This window comes from Brienomyrus brachyistius, chromosome 4 (assembly GCF_023856365.1).
Source record: "Brienomyrus brachyistius isolate T26 chromosome 4, BBRACH_0.4, whole genome shotgun sequence".
NCBI classification, from domain to species: Eukaryota; Metazoa; Chordata; class Actinopteri; order Osteoglossiformes; family Mormyridae; genus Brienomyrus; species Brienomyrus brachyistius.
In genome coordinates, this window is record NC_064536.1 from 1936695 (window position 1) to 1952657 (window position 15963).

At 50.2% G+C, this 15963-nt stretch overlaps 1 protein-coding gene across 3 annotated transcripts in view; it reads right to left on the reverse strand.

Annotated features, from left to right (window-relative positions):
- The window catches only part of LOC125740425 (cadherin-24), a 91134-nt gene extending 77157 nt beyond the window's left edge, over positions 1–13977 (reverse strand). For 2 of the 3 annotated variants that reach the window (XM_049011512.1, XM_049011514.1), the window contains exon 1: positions 13708–13977. The gene's annotated coding sequence lies outside the window, so the exon portion shown is untranslated. Of the gene's footprint in view, positions 1–12890; positions 13080–13707 lie in introns of those variants that run through there. The other variant, XM_049011513.1, reaches the window with a different exon arrangement.
- Positions 13978–15963: the final 1986 nt, after the last annotated feature.

The window sequence follows — 15963 nt, forward strand, 5'->3', positions numbered from 1 at the left end:
ACGGTGCCGTGAGAATCTGAAGGTTACGTGCGCATCTTTGATTAAACGGCATATGCTGCGCGACCTAAATTACATTACAGGACAGGGGGAGGGGGGCAGGTTAGGGTACGTCCCCCTCCTGTGGAGCATTACATTCAGAAAAGCGGCTACCCATAATGCTTCAGGTAAAAGAAACAGCACAGTAAAAAAGCATAAAGAAGCAACCAATCATAGCTGAGCTTGGGGTCAGAGTGCAGGTCTAATTAATTAATCAGGCAGTCATTAGTTTATGTGCTGCAGAGAATATTTCCAAGTCAGAAAATGTGCCAGAAAGAGCAAAAAAAAAAAAGGAAAAAGTTGAGTGGGTGAGTGGGGGGGGGGTGTTGGTATCTTCCTCTGTGTGTCCAGGAGTGTGAGTGTCTGTGTGTGTGTGCAGTCCGCCTCGAAAGGAAGGGCCGCCAGCACCCACCAGTGCCTGCCGTCCCAATAAGGTTGGGGTGAATCAGAATTTCACGTACACCGGCATGACGAAAGAGAGGGATGACTGGAAAAGAGAGGAAGAGATGGAGACGTTCAAGCGGATGGGTGAACAGAGGGGAAGAAGGGGACTTCAGCTGGGGGGGGGAGGGGTCAATCTTTGCTTTTTAATAGTGAGCCCTCACAAGACCGTGGAGAATGTCTGATTGGAGGCAAGGAGGGAAAAGAGACGGAGCAGCTACAAACATGCCAGGAAATGTTACAGGAACTGGAGAGAGGATAACAGGAAATATGAAGTGTTACCAGAAGGCAACAGAGTCAAAGAGACAGAAGAGAGGGTTACAGAGGATAACAGGAAGACGAGAGAGGATAACAGGAAATATGAAGTGTTACCAGAAGGCAACAGAGTCAAAGAGACAGAAGAGAGGGTTACAGAGGATAACAGGAAGACGAGAGAGGATAACAGGAAATATGAAGTGTTACCAGAAGGCAACAGAGTCAAAGAGACAGAAGAGAGGGTTACAGAGGATAACAGGAAGACGAGAGAGGATAACAGGAAATATGAAGTGTTACCAGAAGGCAACAGAGTCAAAGAGACAGAAGAGAGGGTTACAGAGGATAACAGGAAGACGAGAGAGGATAACAGGAAATATGAAGTGTTACCAGAAGGCAACAGAGTCAAAGAGACAGAAGAGAGGGTTACAGAGGATAACAGGAAGACGAGAGAGGATAACAGGAAATATGAAGTGTTACCAGAAGGCAACAGAGTCAAAGAGACAGAAGAGAGGGTTACAGAGGATAACAGGAAGACGAGAGAGGATAACAGGAAATATGAAGTGTTACCAGAAGGCAACAGAGTCAAAGAGACAGAAGAGAGGGTTACAGAGGATAACAGGAAGACGAGAGAGGATAACAGGAAATATGAAGTGTTACCAGAAGGCAACAGAGTCAAAGAGACAGAAGACAGGGTTACAGAGGATAACAGGAAGACGAGAGAGGATAACAGGAAATATGAAGTGTTACCAGAAGGCAACAGAGTCAAAGAGACAGAAGAGAGGGTTACAGAGGATAACAGGAAGACGAGAGAGGATAACAGGAAATATGAAGTGTTACCAGAAGGCAACAGAGTCAAAGAGACAGAAGAGAGGGTTACAGAGGATAACAGGAAATATGAAGTGTTACCAGAAGGCAACAGAGTCAAAGAGACAGAAGACAGGGTTACAGAGGATAACAGGAAGACGAGAGAGGATAACAGGAAATATGAAGTGTTACCAGAAGGCAACAGAGTCAAAGAGACAGAAGAGAGGGTTACAGAGGATAACAGGAAGATGAGAGAAGATAACAGGAAATATAAAGTGTTATTGGAAGGTAATACATCTAAAAGAAAGGAAGAGAGACCTACAGTGAAGGAAACAACGATATTAAAAAAGAAGAGGGTTACCAGAACAACAGAAGCTGATGAAAGGAAGGCGGGGCTACCAGAAGGGATGAGAGGGAAACAGGAACATAAAAGCGCGTAACGCCCTAACCCAGCCAACGCCTCCCACTCCCACTACACTGACGACCACTTTCATCCAATGCGGCCGCTGAGCAGCATCATAATTAAATTTACAAAATAATTAACTTTTAATTAATCGAGTTTCTGGCACGTCTGTGTGCAGGTGACCGCAGTGAATGAAAGGAAATCGCCGCGGCGTGTAATGATTGAATAAAATAATCACTTGTGCGCCGAACGAACGTGGGCAAACAGCACGACTGAGCGATTAAGGACAAACGAAATGAATATTGCTCACGGATTCAGAGTGACAGGAGCACGGTGTGATAGAATAGTGTCACGCGGGCTGAGCGACGGGAGACCGTTACCCAAACAGGGCTCAGAAACGCCTGGAAATGCCTGGTGGGGAGGGGTGGACTGCTAAGGGCGGAGCCATGATTTGCTGCACAGATGCCCTGGCGAGACACCGAAGGGGGCCATGGGGCGGAGTCAGCTCCAGCAGGATGGTAACACCCATCCAGGTGACTGAAGAGCAGCTGGCGAGTGCCGGGAAGGCGGAGCCAAAGTACAGGGCCCCGTAGCGGAAAGAGACCTGGCGTGCGGAGCCTCAAACACCCCTGAAATGCCGCTCACTCCCCGAACACGAAGAGACTTGCAAGAATCGCCACAAATGAGCCTTTTCACGGCCACGCCAAGGGCTTAATCACCCCGAGCAGCTGCGCCTCTCGCTCTGACGTGCCCCCGACCGATGCCGTGGCCAGAAACACGCTCCGAAAAACCGGGAGCAATTAGCGGTGGGGCACGCAAGTGACGCCAAAAGGAGCACTTGTTCCGTCCCTTTCAGGCAGCGCCACTTGGGACGACGAGACGAAAGAGCTGTCAGGTGGGCCGAGAGCGTCGGGGTGGGGAGCAGGCTGTGGGGGAGATCAAAAGCAAGGGATGGACTGACTGGGGAGTGGAGGATCAGGGTGAGAGGCCGGGGGGCGGGGAGACAGGGAATGGGAGAGTGACAGAGAACATGCCAGAACGTGGGACCAGAGTGGGCGGTCTGTGAGGTGTGAGGGGGGGGATCACCTTGTTTTATCTCCTTTTACATAACCGAAAGGCTTAGGCAACAGTGAGAAACTCCTGATATGCTAATGCAGCCGGTCTGATCTGGAATTTGAATTTAAATTGAAGAGAGAGATGGCAGGAAAAAGAGGGCAGGATACAAGGAAGATAAGGGCAAAGCGTACTGGACAGAGCAACGGGGGCGGTGGGGGGGGGGGGGGGGGCGGGGAAAACAGGAAGGCGAGAGGAGAGTGCCAGGCGTGTGAAAGAGAGACTCACGAGCAAGACGTTTTAATTAGAGCCAATTTGTCACCCATACATAATGCATGTGAGCAGGCCTGGGGGGCCGAGACTGACCGCGGACAGGCACCCCCCCCCCCCCAAAGCCGCGCCAGCTGTCACACCTTCACTCCTTTGTTCATTTATTCATGTAGTCCTTCTTTCGGTCATTCGTTCATTGACTCCTTGCCCCCCAGTGTCTGGCTGGAGGTACTGACGACCTCACACAGTTTACCATTGGCTCGCCCGTTCCTCCCCCGCCGCATCGCCCAATCGCAGTCACTCCCTGTCGCTTCCGAGGCTGATCACTCCTGCACGTCACACGGGCTTTTAGTAGCCGAGCCATAAACTCAGCTCTCAGGGGTGGATACAAACGGCGTAATGTGGCCCGGACCCCCGTTCATCACCAGTCTGCATCTTTACACCGACGTGTGTGCGAGCATGCTGACGAACACAGGGCCGATCCGCGGCTCCGCTCCTCCCAGTCTCATACCACGGCATCAGTAAATCCTCTCGCATTCAAGCTACTGTACCTGCAGCCTGAATGCTCCTCAAACTGGAAAATGGACCCAGATTAATGCACGGCCTGGTACATGTGCTGATCTAAGCTCTCACACTGAAGGGGCTCCCAGCTTGAGCGCTTCTCAAACTCTGAAAATGACCTTCATCAACGTATTACCAGAGGCGCCTTAATCGGCCGTGGGTGGGTGGGAGTCGACTAGGGGCCCCTGTCTGAGGCCCCTTTGTAGCAGAGGCTGCTGGGAAAGCCTGTGCATTATAGCGGCCCTTCATGTTACTTGGTGCGTGTGCGCGTATGTGTGGGTCAGACATAAATTACTTTGTGGGGACCAAATAAATAATAACAAAAAGTTAAAACAATAAAAACTTTTATTTTGACGTTGTGGACACCATTTCTTTAGTCTCCACAAAGAAAAAAAATCAATTTTATAAAAAGCTGTGACTGCAATCAAAAAAACCTAAAAATGCCTAAAATCCTGTCACGAATCGCCACCTTATCGTGGTGGAGGGGTTTGCATGCCCCTATGATCCTATGAGCTCTATATTGTTGGAGGCAAATCCACTGGTAGGGTCTCCCAAGGCAACCTGGTCCTGGATGAGATGCCAGACTAAGCGCCTGGGGGCTGGGCCTCCACCCATGGGACTCAACCCCATAGTCAGAAGGGATAACATGGGATTCCTCCCCCCGTGGACCCATCACCTGCAAGGCGGGCCGTGGGGGTCAGGTGCAGTGTAGATTGGGCCCTCAAAGGACTGATTGTCGGTTACCAAAACTGGTTCTCAGTACGTGGATCTATTCCACTCTGGAGTTGCCCATGGTGAGAGGCACTGGAAAGGTGTGGGCCTACTTATAGCCCCCCTGGTTTGGTGTCAGTGTTGGAATTTAGCCTTGTCGCCTCCCTTCGACTTCAAATAAGGGAAAGGGCTCTGACTATTGTCTGTGCGTTCATGCCAAACACCAGCTCAATGTGTCTGACCTTCTTGGAGACCTTGGAGGGGGTGCTGGAAGTCATATCTTTTGGGGATTTTTATGCTGGGGGATTTAACGCTCAGTGGGTAATGACAGTGAAACCTGGAAGGGTGTAACTGGGAGGAATGGCCTGCCCAAAAGGAATGCGAGTGTTGATCAGTTATTGGACTTCTGTGCTAACCACAGTCTGTCCATAACAAACGCCATGTCTGAGGGTGTTCATAAGTGCACTTGGTACCAGAGCACCCCAGGCCGCAGGTCGATGATCGATTTTGTAAATGTGCCATCCGATCAGCATCCGTATGTTTTGGACACTCGGGTGAAGAGAAGAGTTGAGGTGTCAACTGATCGCCACCTGGTGGTGAGATACCGAAAGGACGTGGTATACCCAAACGTATAGTGCAGGTATGCTGGGAGGGTCTGGCAGAGGTCCCTGTCTGACAGATCTTTAACTCACACCTGTGGCAGAACTTCTTTTCCCTCCTGAGGGAGTCAGGGGACATGGAGCCTGAATAGGCCATGTTCCAGGGCTACATCGCTGAGGCAACAGTGCAGAGCTGTGATTGTAAGGTAGTTGGTGCTTGTCGTGGCGGCAATTCCCAGACCCGGCGGAGGACACCAGTGGTAAAGGGAGCTGTCAGGCTGAAGGAGGAGTCGAAGCCGCTGACGAGCACCAGCAGGTTAAGCGAAAAGCCGCTTTAGCGGTTGCTGACCCAAAATCTTGGATGCGGGAGGTATTTGGTGAGGCCATGGAGAAAGACTTTTGGATGGCCTTGAAAAAGTTCTGCCAAATCGTCTGGCAACTCGGGGGGGGGGGGGGGGGGGGGAGCAGGGCTTTACTCATATTGTTTACAATAGGAATGGAGAATTGTTGACATGAACTTGGGATATAGTCAGGCGGCAGAAGCAATATTTTGAGGATCTCCTGAATTCCACTGATGCTCCTTCCTTGGAGAAAGCTGGAAGACTTGGACTTGCCCATCTCTAGGGCTGAGGTCACAGAAGTCAAAAAACTCTTCGCTGGTAAGGATCTGGAGATGGATGAGATTCGCCCTCTTGTTTCGTTCCTGAAAGCTATTGATGTTGTTGGACTGTCTTGACTGACATGCCTCTTCAATATTGCATGGACGTTAGGGACAGTGCCTTTGGATTGGCAGACTGTGGTGGTGGTCCCAAACTTTAAGATGGGACACATCCTCCGGTCCCCTAACTACAGGGCAATCACACTCCTCAGCCTTCCTGGGGTACTAGGGAAGAGGGTCCTTGGTCGAACCTTGGATTCCAGGAGGAACAATGCGGGTTCCGTGGAAACTCATGGGAGTTAGCCTAACCAGTCTACATGTGTTTTGTGGACTTGGAAAAGGCATATGATTGTGTCCCTCGTGGGCCTTGTGAGGGGGGGGGGGTGCTTCAGGAGTATGGGGTCTGTTGTGGCGGGCCATCAGGTCCTTGTACAAATGGAGAGAGAGCTTGGTTCGCACCACCAGCAGTAAGTCAGACTCATTTCTGATGGGTGTTGGACTCTACTAGGGCTGTCCTTTGCCACTGATTCTGTTCATAATTTTTATGGATAGAATGTCTAGGCACAGCCTAGGGGTGGAGCGGGTCTGGTTTGGGGGCCTCAGCATCTTGGGGGCCTCAAGCATCTTTGCTTTTTGTTGATGACGCGGTTCTGTTGGCATCATCGGCCAGCAGCCTGCAGCATGCACTGGGGCAGTTTGCAGCTGAGTGTGAGGTGGCCGGGATGAGGATCAGCATCCCCGAGTCTGAGGCTATAGTTCTCGACCGGAAAAGGGTGGATTGCCCTCCCCTGGTGGGGGATGAGCTGCTGTCCCAAGTGGAGGAGTTTAATTATCTCGGGGTCTTGTTCACAAGTGAGGGAAGAATGGAGCGGGAGATCGATAGGCAGACTGGTGCAGCGTCGGCAGTAATGCGGACCCTGTACTCTTCTGTTGTGGTGAAAAGGGAGCCGAGTAGGAAGGTGAAGCTTTAGATTTACCAGTCGATCTATGTTTCTACCCTCACCTATGGTCGTGAGCTCTGGGTAATGAGTGAAAGAATGAGATCATGGATACAAGCTGCAGGAATGAGCTTCCTCTGTAGGGTGTCTGGGCTCAGCCTTGGAGATTTGGAGGGTGAGGAGCTCGGACATTCGGGAGGGGCTCAGGGTAGAGCTGCTGCTCCTTTGCATTGAAAGGAGCCAGTTGAGGTGATTCTCTATTTATCTAGGATGGTTCCTGGATGGTTCCCTGTTGAGGTGTTCGGTCATTCCCAACTGGGAGGAGGCCCCGGGGCAGAATGGAATGGATGGAATGGTCCTGTATTGTGTTTGGTTACTTATGGTTAAGGTTAGGGCTGGGTAGGGATTAAGGTCTAAATGATTAGATTTTGGTTTTTCCCTTACAAATGTATGGACGGTCCCCACAAAGATGGGAGTACAGGTCTGTATGTATGTGTGTCAGTGTGTGTGTATGTGAGCGTATGTGTGAATGTGTGCGAGTATCTGTGGGTGCAGCATATGTCAGGTCTCCCAGCCTACCTCAGTCTCCAGTTCCAGATATCCATACATCTCCAGGAAATGAAGAGGAAGGAGGCATTTGGGAAGCAGAAACTCAATGGGGGTGTGTTTGTGTGTTTGGGGGGGGGGGGGTTAACAAACTCCCATGGTGCCGAGAGGCTGACACCGCAGCGTGCAGTTTATACGCGTGCAGGGAAGACAGTTTGTTGGCGAGCGAGACGAGATGTTCGAGGTAGCTGAGGAATCGGACTAGCTGGCTGTTCAGCTTGGTACCCCCTGCCCCCTCACCCCAGCACGTGGGTGGAGTTGCACGCACACACACACGTGGCAAACGCGCCTCTATTTTAATTTTTTCCTGCTGACACCCAGAGCTGCACGTCTGACCTGCCAGCCATGGTGTGCTCCATATAACCAGGCCGCACCCAAAACTCTCAAAAATCTCCATCATCATCATCATCATCACAGCCAGCCACACCCCATCTCTGGGACCACCTCTGAGAAACCTTCATCTGATTGAACAAGACACCTGTTCATCACACTCGTAATTTACATATAACGTTAAACACCACACTCTCCATTTCCATGGTGGCTGATCCATTTGATGGGGGTTGAGGAGGATCTCCCAATCCACACTGATCTCCTGTCACGGTTAAGCTCAATAACAGAACCAGCGCCCCCCACTGCGGCCTCTACCATCTCAGCAACAATTTCTCTCCAGCCACCAGGCCTGGTACAGATACCACCCAACAAAATAAGTATTTGCCCTCGGACACAAGCGTCCTTAGAAGTGCTGCCTTTACTTCTTAAATTTCTGCTGACATTTACATCCAAGCGGACTAGAGCTTACGTTTTTTTTTTTGTTAAGCGGTTTAATCGAAGTCACTCGGTAAGGGGGAATCGGCGTCTGTGGGATTTAACACCATATCTGTCTGATCTGCTCCTTGAGCACGCCAATCACCCTGTAACAGTGTACATGATCGACTCCACCAGGCTGGCATCCATAATCAGACTCTAGAGCAAACGAGAACAGACACAGAAAAGGGGGTTCTCTGAATACAAGATGCCAGACGGTTTCGGGTTCAAACCCCCAGATCAATCATTGTTCTTTAAAAATAAACTTATAAAGTATACAATAATATTAAAAATATTATAGCTTTAAGCTGTGACTGGTCAGATCTCAGAGGGTCCACAGTTCCAGTTGAAAGGGGTGTTTCATGTATTATAATTGAAAATGGAGGCACCTTGGTTTGTCCTGCAGGTCTGAATGTGATTCAGGTCACGCTCCCTGAACCAGCTGAGAGGATCTGGAAGACCAGCCAGTACCCACAGTACCAGTCTCGCCCACCACAGTACCAGTCTCACCCACCACAGTACCAGTCTCGCCCACCACAGTACCAGTCTCGCCCACCACAGTACCAGTCTCACCCACCACAGTACCAGTCTCGCTCACCACAGTACCAGTCTCGCCCACCACAGTACCAGTCTCCCGGGCGGAGGAACAGACCCCCTTCCACATCGCCGAATAAAAGATTCAGGGGAATGCACCAGAAGGCTTGGCCATCCCGGTCTCTCAGTGGTGGGTTTCATTAATTTTTTTTTGCCTGTAATTAAACGAGCTTTAACGATCAGCATGTTCCAAGAACACCAACGCCATCATTTCTATTCTTCTGCTCGTTCAAATGAGTCTCGTCTCAATTGAAATACCTTCGCCGCATCACCAGGCCCGTAATGAGAAATGAGGGAAAATCTAAACATTTTCGCTCTTTGAACATTTTTTTAGCTAGGCTGTTTCATTAATTATGTAGATTTTTTTTAAATTAAAGCTTCAAAAAGCAATTGGAATTTTGAATGTGCCTTTCAAAATTGCTCATCTCTTTAAAAAAACAAAACAAAACAAAAGAGGACTACAAAACGTTTCTCTTTTAAACATGAAACAGAGAGAACACAGCCAAATGAGAAAAAAAAAGATTTACAAACTGGCATCCTGACCAATTACCACAGAAATGAATAGATATTCTTGAACTAGAGTTCCATCAAACGTCTGAATGACTTTAGATAGATAGGGAGGCACCGGCCGGCGCACTGGAGGGCGTCTGTTTCCCATGGGAACCCTGCAGATGAATAGGGATGAAAGGTGAGATGGAAAGTCGAGTCTCAAGGAGGAGCGTGAAGATCTCTAGGATAAGCACAAAGATCTATGAGGTGCAATGGACTTATGAAGAGGAACACTTGGGTACCAAGGAGGTGCTGAATAAAGAACAACTGAAGGCTTTTTCTGGGTAAAATGTATGAGATACAGGAATGAGCATACACAGTCAGCCCGTAGCCATTAAGGGAAGGGTATGGGTAATATGTAGCCCAGTAGGGTTAGGGATCTGTATCCACATCCTGAAGGTTGTGGGTTTGAATCCCATGACCAGGAGAGTTTGTAAGGCCTTTGACCCCAACTGCTCCTGGATGATCTCACACCTCAAGCATTCCTCACTTGTGTGTCACTTGGGACAAAAGAATACTGCATGTCTCTCTATTGGCCAGTGGTGGGGGGGGTGGGGAGGCTCCTGCCCATCACTGTGCACTAGAGAGTCACCAGCTCAGCCCAACATCAGAGAACCCAGCGGAATGCCGTGTCGAAGTGGGGAGACGGCGCCCTCATCTGGAACAGGAATAACAGCAACTGAGGGGACACCAGGATACAGCACCCATCTGGAAACCCCACAACTGCAACAAGCACCCCCCCCACCACCACCACCCCGCCCCACCCAAACAGCAGCGTCAGCACCTCTGGAATGACAGCATTACTGATCTATTCCCCCCTTTCTATTTTTTAATCACAGTTATGTGAAAGAAATTGAAGTTCTATTAAAACGGAATTATCTGGCCAGCAGGCTAGAGGGGGGGCTTCTAATTGCCCATTCATCAAAAAAATAAAATAAAGGAAGATCCTGAAGTGGACTCTGTTCATCAAGGAGTAAAATATCAAACATGAAAAGCAGGCCGACACCCATTAATCCCTCTATCAGAGTCGCACGGACAATGTGACGGCGCATAGACCTTCAGCGCGCTTCCCGGAAGCTCACGCAGGTTAGCGTCACGCCTCTTCCCACCTCCACGTTTACAGCACACCCTGTCTCACCAGCCCACATGGGGAGGGGGGGTAGTTGTTGATTGAAGTGGAAAGGGGGGGGGGCATTTTAACAGAGGTCTCTGGGTAAGCCTGTGCATGAAAGCACTGGTGCCTCTATTAGATGTGTGGATGGATGGACGGATGGATGGATCACCTTCCAGTACGCCTTCTTTTGCATTGCTGAATGACTGAGCAGCAAACCTTAATGACGGTGGTCCAAGACAGAGCCTATGTCCCTGTACACGCCACAGACCTTAAGAAGAGCTTGTGGACTGACTGTTGGCATCGGGACGGGCAGGAAACCGTGGTAACTCCGTGGCGGCGCTACAGGGCCCCGGTGACGGCGGATAAACAGACCGGCGACGGCGGATAAACAGACCGGCGACGGGTCTGTCACCTCGGAGGAGCCGCCGGAGATTAATGAATCGCAGAGCCGCTAACGCGAGCTCGCTGCCGTCTGTCAGGCCTCCGCTTGCTCTTATTTTATTTCTTATTGTCTTATCGTCAGCAGCTGCTGATTTATTCAGAGGCAAACGCACAGTCAGACGCTGTTCTTGTTTGTTTTTCTGTTCTTTTATGTTTCGGGAGATTTCTGCCTCTCCCTTTGTCCACTAATGAGTTGTTTTCTGGTCGTTTCGCACATATTTCCCTCACGTGAGCGGCCTTCTCTGAAAATACGGCGCCTGCCTGCTCCTCTACCGGGTTGCCGTTTGTGGCAAACTTTCTCCGTTCGCTCGTTAAGAAGCCCCACCGAGCGTCAGCAGTGGGATGTTAGTATGCCAGTGCTACTTTGTTTGGTTAGAAGGTCCCCTGTGATATTTTGTGCACGCGTCCAGTTTTACTGTCTTGGATTCAGTCCAGCAATCTCTGGGCATCATCTCCATTAGCATAACCTCACCTTAGCCCCTGTCTCTCCTGCCACGGCGTCTCTGCAGGCGTACAGGTGCCCTAGCGGACGTCTTTGTGTATGGTGACCTTAAAGGGGCGCCGCGTGCCTTTTTAAAGGTAACCGGGCAGGAAACCAGGAGAGATTTACCATACCACACACACGCACGGAATCAACACTGGGGCGAGCACAGCACCCCATCCGCGGCACGACAGCGTCCACAGAAGGCGCTCACAGACCCGAACGCTCCGAGAGCCAGTCAGCCCTTGAGAGATGCCGTTCAGCGGGACGTGTCAAAACATCTCGGCCGTCTTCAATCTGCCAAGGATCCCTTGGGCCGAAAACAGCACAGCATGCATTTTTCAGTGCATTCATCCAGTCTGGTTTTCCTACCCGCCTCGTCCTATTGGCACCCATGCTCAGAAACAAGCAAACAAAAAAACATAATAAATGTTGCAGCATCTTAATAACAAAAACATAATTTCTATCTGGAAACAAGAACCAAGCATTGGAAAGGCATCCCTGTTTGGTCCTATAAAGTTTCACGGTATGTATGCTGTTCTGTGGTAGGTGGCCAATGCTTGGCACTACACACACACACACACATGCACATACACACACACCCGACAGCCCTGCAGCTCTCCTGTGGCTTCGTGCTGTTCTGTCACACCTCAGCCTTACGGGAAGGAGACTGGATGCTCATACAAAAAGACAGGGGAGATACAGTCTCTGTAGTATCTGTAAAACTCAGCTTTAAACTGGAGAGGAGTAATACTCTTATATTTCAGGGCTTTTTTTTATTTTTCAAGGGCAGCCGAGGAAGACATCCTTTACGACGCCTAACCTTCCACACAGCTTTTACACGCAGCGTCTGCTTCCCGGAGTTAAAATTACCCCGGTGTATCACGACGGGAAAGTTTGGCTGCCTGACAGAGGCGAGGGCGCAGCGTCCTCAAACATCAGCCTCCGAAAGGTGACAAACCCGGCACAGTCTGATCGATGGAGCCGGGCGCACACACGCAAATCTCGATTAAACACCTGCCCCTTTCCCTCTTTGCTTTAACCCAGGGCAGTGTTTAAGCGGTGAGTCTGAGTCATCTCTCCTCCGGTTTGCCCGTGCAGTCCCTACGCAGGCACAAGTCACCAAGTCCTTGTGTCTGCTCTATTGTTATCAACTCCCCGGTCCCTCTCTGGGAGGACAGATACACCTTCCCTCCCTTCCCGTGTCCCGCGATCACACTCGTTTTCACGCCCCAGCTGCGATCTGGAGTATGCTAGGTCTTCTCAGTGTATCACACGCATAAGCAACATCAACAGATTGTCGCCGGCGACACGGGGCATGCCTTATTAAATGCCCCATTTATTTTGCTTTCCACGCAGGCGGCATGCACACGCACACACCTTGACCGAGGACATAAACACGGCGAGGACGCCGAAGATCGCAGATAAATCACAGATACACACCATAAAAACACACAGGTATACGCATAGTAAAAGTCGTTTACATGCCAATGGCATGCAGCCTCTCTCTCTCTCTCTGTCACACATACACATACACACACAGGAGGATACAGACGCACATCAGTAACATACCGGAGAAAGGCAAGCTGTTAACAGCCACTGACACGACCCATGTCGTCATTGTCCGTCCTTCTCTTCCTTGCAAAACATTTACTCTCTCCGATCGCCCCCACAACCTTAAATCACTTAGATTAATGATCGCTTTACAACGCGATGAAGAGTTTGCCATCTCAAATGAGTACGCCTGACCCCCCTCCCACCCCCGCGCTAAATTACGTGTGTCAAGGCAGCAGGTAAAACACTTGCATTCATAAACCAAGCCGAGGAATGTCGGTACACCTCCGATACTCACCCTACCAGGAGTGAAATTAAGTAAATGCACTCCGTCTCTTCAAAACGAGTTTTGGAGATCTGCGATTATTTTTGCTCCTTCTCTTTAATGTTAAACTTCTCAAACAGATAGACACGCATACCGTACAGACACCATGCATTTATGTTATAATAGGGATTGTAGGTTCCCTACAATCGCAAACCCGCTTGCGTCCTCTATACTCCTTTACTTTGCGGGCTACATGTAACGTTCACTTTTCCGACGTTGCCCAAAAACTGGAGCGTCGGGGAGCAAAATACACACTTTGTGCAGTAACGTGCTTGGACTATTTGGGCATTTTCCTGGAAAATACACAATGCGAGGTTTGCTATGAATCGCGTCCGTGCGTTGCATGCTGCCAGCTGATATTTGGGATACTACTACGCCAAACAAACGCTCACAGGTCCGCGTCCCGAAATGAATCTCAGCGCAAAACGCAGCTGCCATACCCCGGTTATAAGCTTCCAAGTCGCGTCCCCGCCCACTTCCTATAATATTTTATGATTTTAAGCATCTTACCCTCAGACGCCTGGCATGGAGCACCACGACTTTGGGAGTTTCTCCTCCTGCTTGTGCCTGTCGGATCTGCACGAAGCGGAGTCTAATAAGAACAGGGGAGACGCTGTTATCTGGTCTCCCCCTCCCTCTTCCCCGTAATAAAACGACTGTCTTAAATTCCCTCGTCACGTTCTCTCAGTCTTTCTCTCTCCCTCTCTGAGCGCAACTCGATCCTCTCTCCGCTTTATTTTCGGCGCATATGCTCGCAGACACGCTTCCATAAGGCTTATTATTTCCCATCACCTCCACTGCCTCTTTAGCGCAAGAAGTGTTTTTACAACCTGCGCGTAAATTATAAGCCTTAAAGACGCTAATTCAGTCCAGTATTTCACTCTTTATGTTTCGTCGTGTGGAGCGTTTACGTCGCTCTGTACTGAATCTGTTTAATGCTTTAAAAATGTGATGCAAACATAAATAAGAAATAGCCCAGTAACCCAGGACCGCTGGCTATTTAAGTGCCACCATGAGAACATCAGTCAGTGTATAATCACGATCGTGATGTATAAAATCAACGCTTTGTTGGTTCACACTTCCCTTTTCTGCCGTTTCTTTTATCAACGTTTGGAAGTCAGTCCTTCACATATATGCTAAAATGTAAATTTTTGTACGGTAAAAGATGGCACGTCGTTGATTCCTTTGGCGCAGCCTGGCACACGTGGAAACGGTATGGAGCGATCGGCACTGCGCAGGACATTACGGCACGGCGAGGCAGGCATATTGTTTGACACAGCCTTATTAATGGCTTGCTTTTAGCCCGTAGAAACAGAATAAATCCCCCAGTGACCGTCCTTCCCACTCCCCTTGCTTGGCCATCCAAATAACGTTCAACATTAGTAAGCGACTCCTATAAACTTATGGGCTCCCACGCATGCGTCTCCGCGTTTCTCACCCGCCTGCTTTCGGGAGTCGCCTCACTCCCACGTTTTATGCGTTTGTACGCGTGAGTGTCCGGGCATCTATCCCGAATCTGTAAGCCATTATCTTTACAGCAATGTCTATACTCCGTCCAAATAAGTGTGGCTCTCGGTCGTATATCTCCGAGGTAGATCCCGTATTGACTGAACTCTGCTGGCGAGTGAGAGTTTGTGTATGATGGACAGCGCGGCTTTGCAAGTCTGTCAGCTGAGGAAGGAGTGGGGGTGCATTTACTCATGCCACGTTATTGCTTTTCATTTATTCATCTGCCTCTAGCTTTTATGTCAGCGTAGTCATGAATGGAGTGTGAATGATTAAGACAGAGGAGATTCAGAAAGCTGCAGTGGGAAACAAAAGGGTTTTTGTATGTCTGTACGTGTGCTCCAGACTGAGTCTGCACTTGCTGGGGAGAGAAAGGTCAAAATCTTACAAAGAGCAGACATACTGTGTTCCCTTCATGCTAAGCAATACCAGCGGGCTCCAATGTGACCGCTAGACACGGGGCGGATTCTAGAGGTCAGAGTTGAGGCCAAGAATGGAGCCGGGGTACATGTTTGGCTGGCCCCACTGCGGTCGTCTTCATCCTCCCGTTCCCTACGATGCGACCTGCCTTTGTCTCTCCCCTCCTTTGCTGGTTTAAATCGCTTTGCTGTTTTTGGTTTAAAACATCCCAGTAAGCTTGGCCACAACACGAAGGGGAGAGGGTGTGTGTATGAATAGTACGGAAGCCATGTCTGGAGACACCGGCGGCCTGACGCGGTAAACAGAAAGGATGCGGCACGCTCCTCTTTCCGCCGCGCAGCCCCTCCCTCCGGGTGTCCCGCCTCATCTCGGGGTATTAACCATGCTGGTCAGTAACGAGCCCTGTCTCAGCCCTGGGCAAAGACACCGGACACCTGGCATGGTCGCAGAAGTGAGTATTCCCGTCTCTGTTTGTGTGTTTAGCTCATGGACATCCCCCCCCTCGCCCCCCACCCCCGAACTGGAAGTCCACCTCAGCGCCTCCTGTCCATGTGAATCCATGTCAGCGTACCTGGGGGGCTTGTTCACACTGCCTCTCCTGCCCCCCCCCCCACACACACGCGCCCCCGCGCACAGGCCTGCCTCGCTCTCCTCCCTCCTCTTATCTCCCTCTCCAGCGCTCCCTTCTTCCTCTTTTTTTATCTCCCTCTGCTTTTTTCCTCCACCAGATGGCTGACCCATCTGCTCCGTCGTTCGCCGCCTTCCTCTCTCCCTCCCCTTCTCCTCCGTTCCCTGACGCTCCACGATTCTTGGAGTTGAAAATCCCGAATCCGGCTAAAT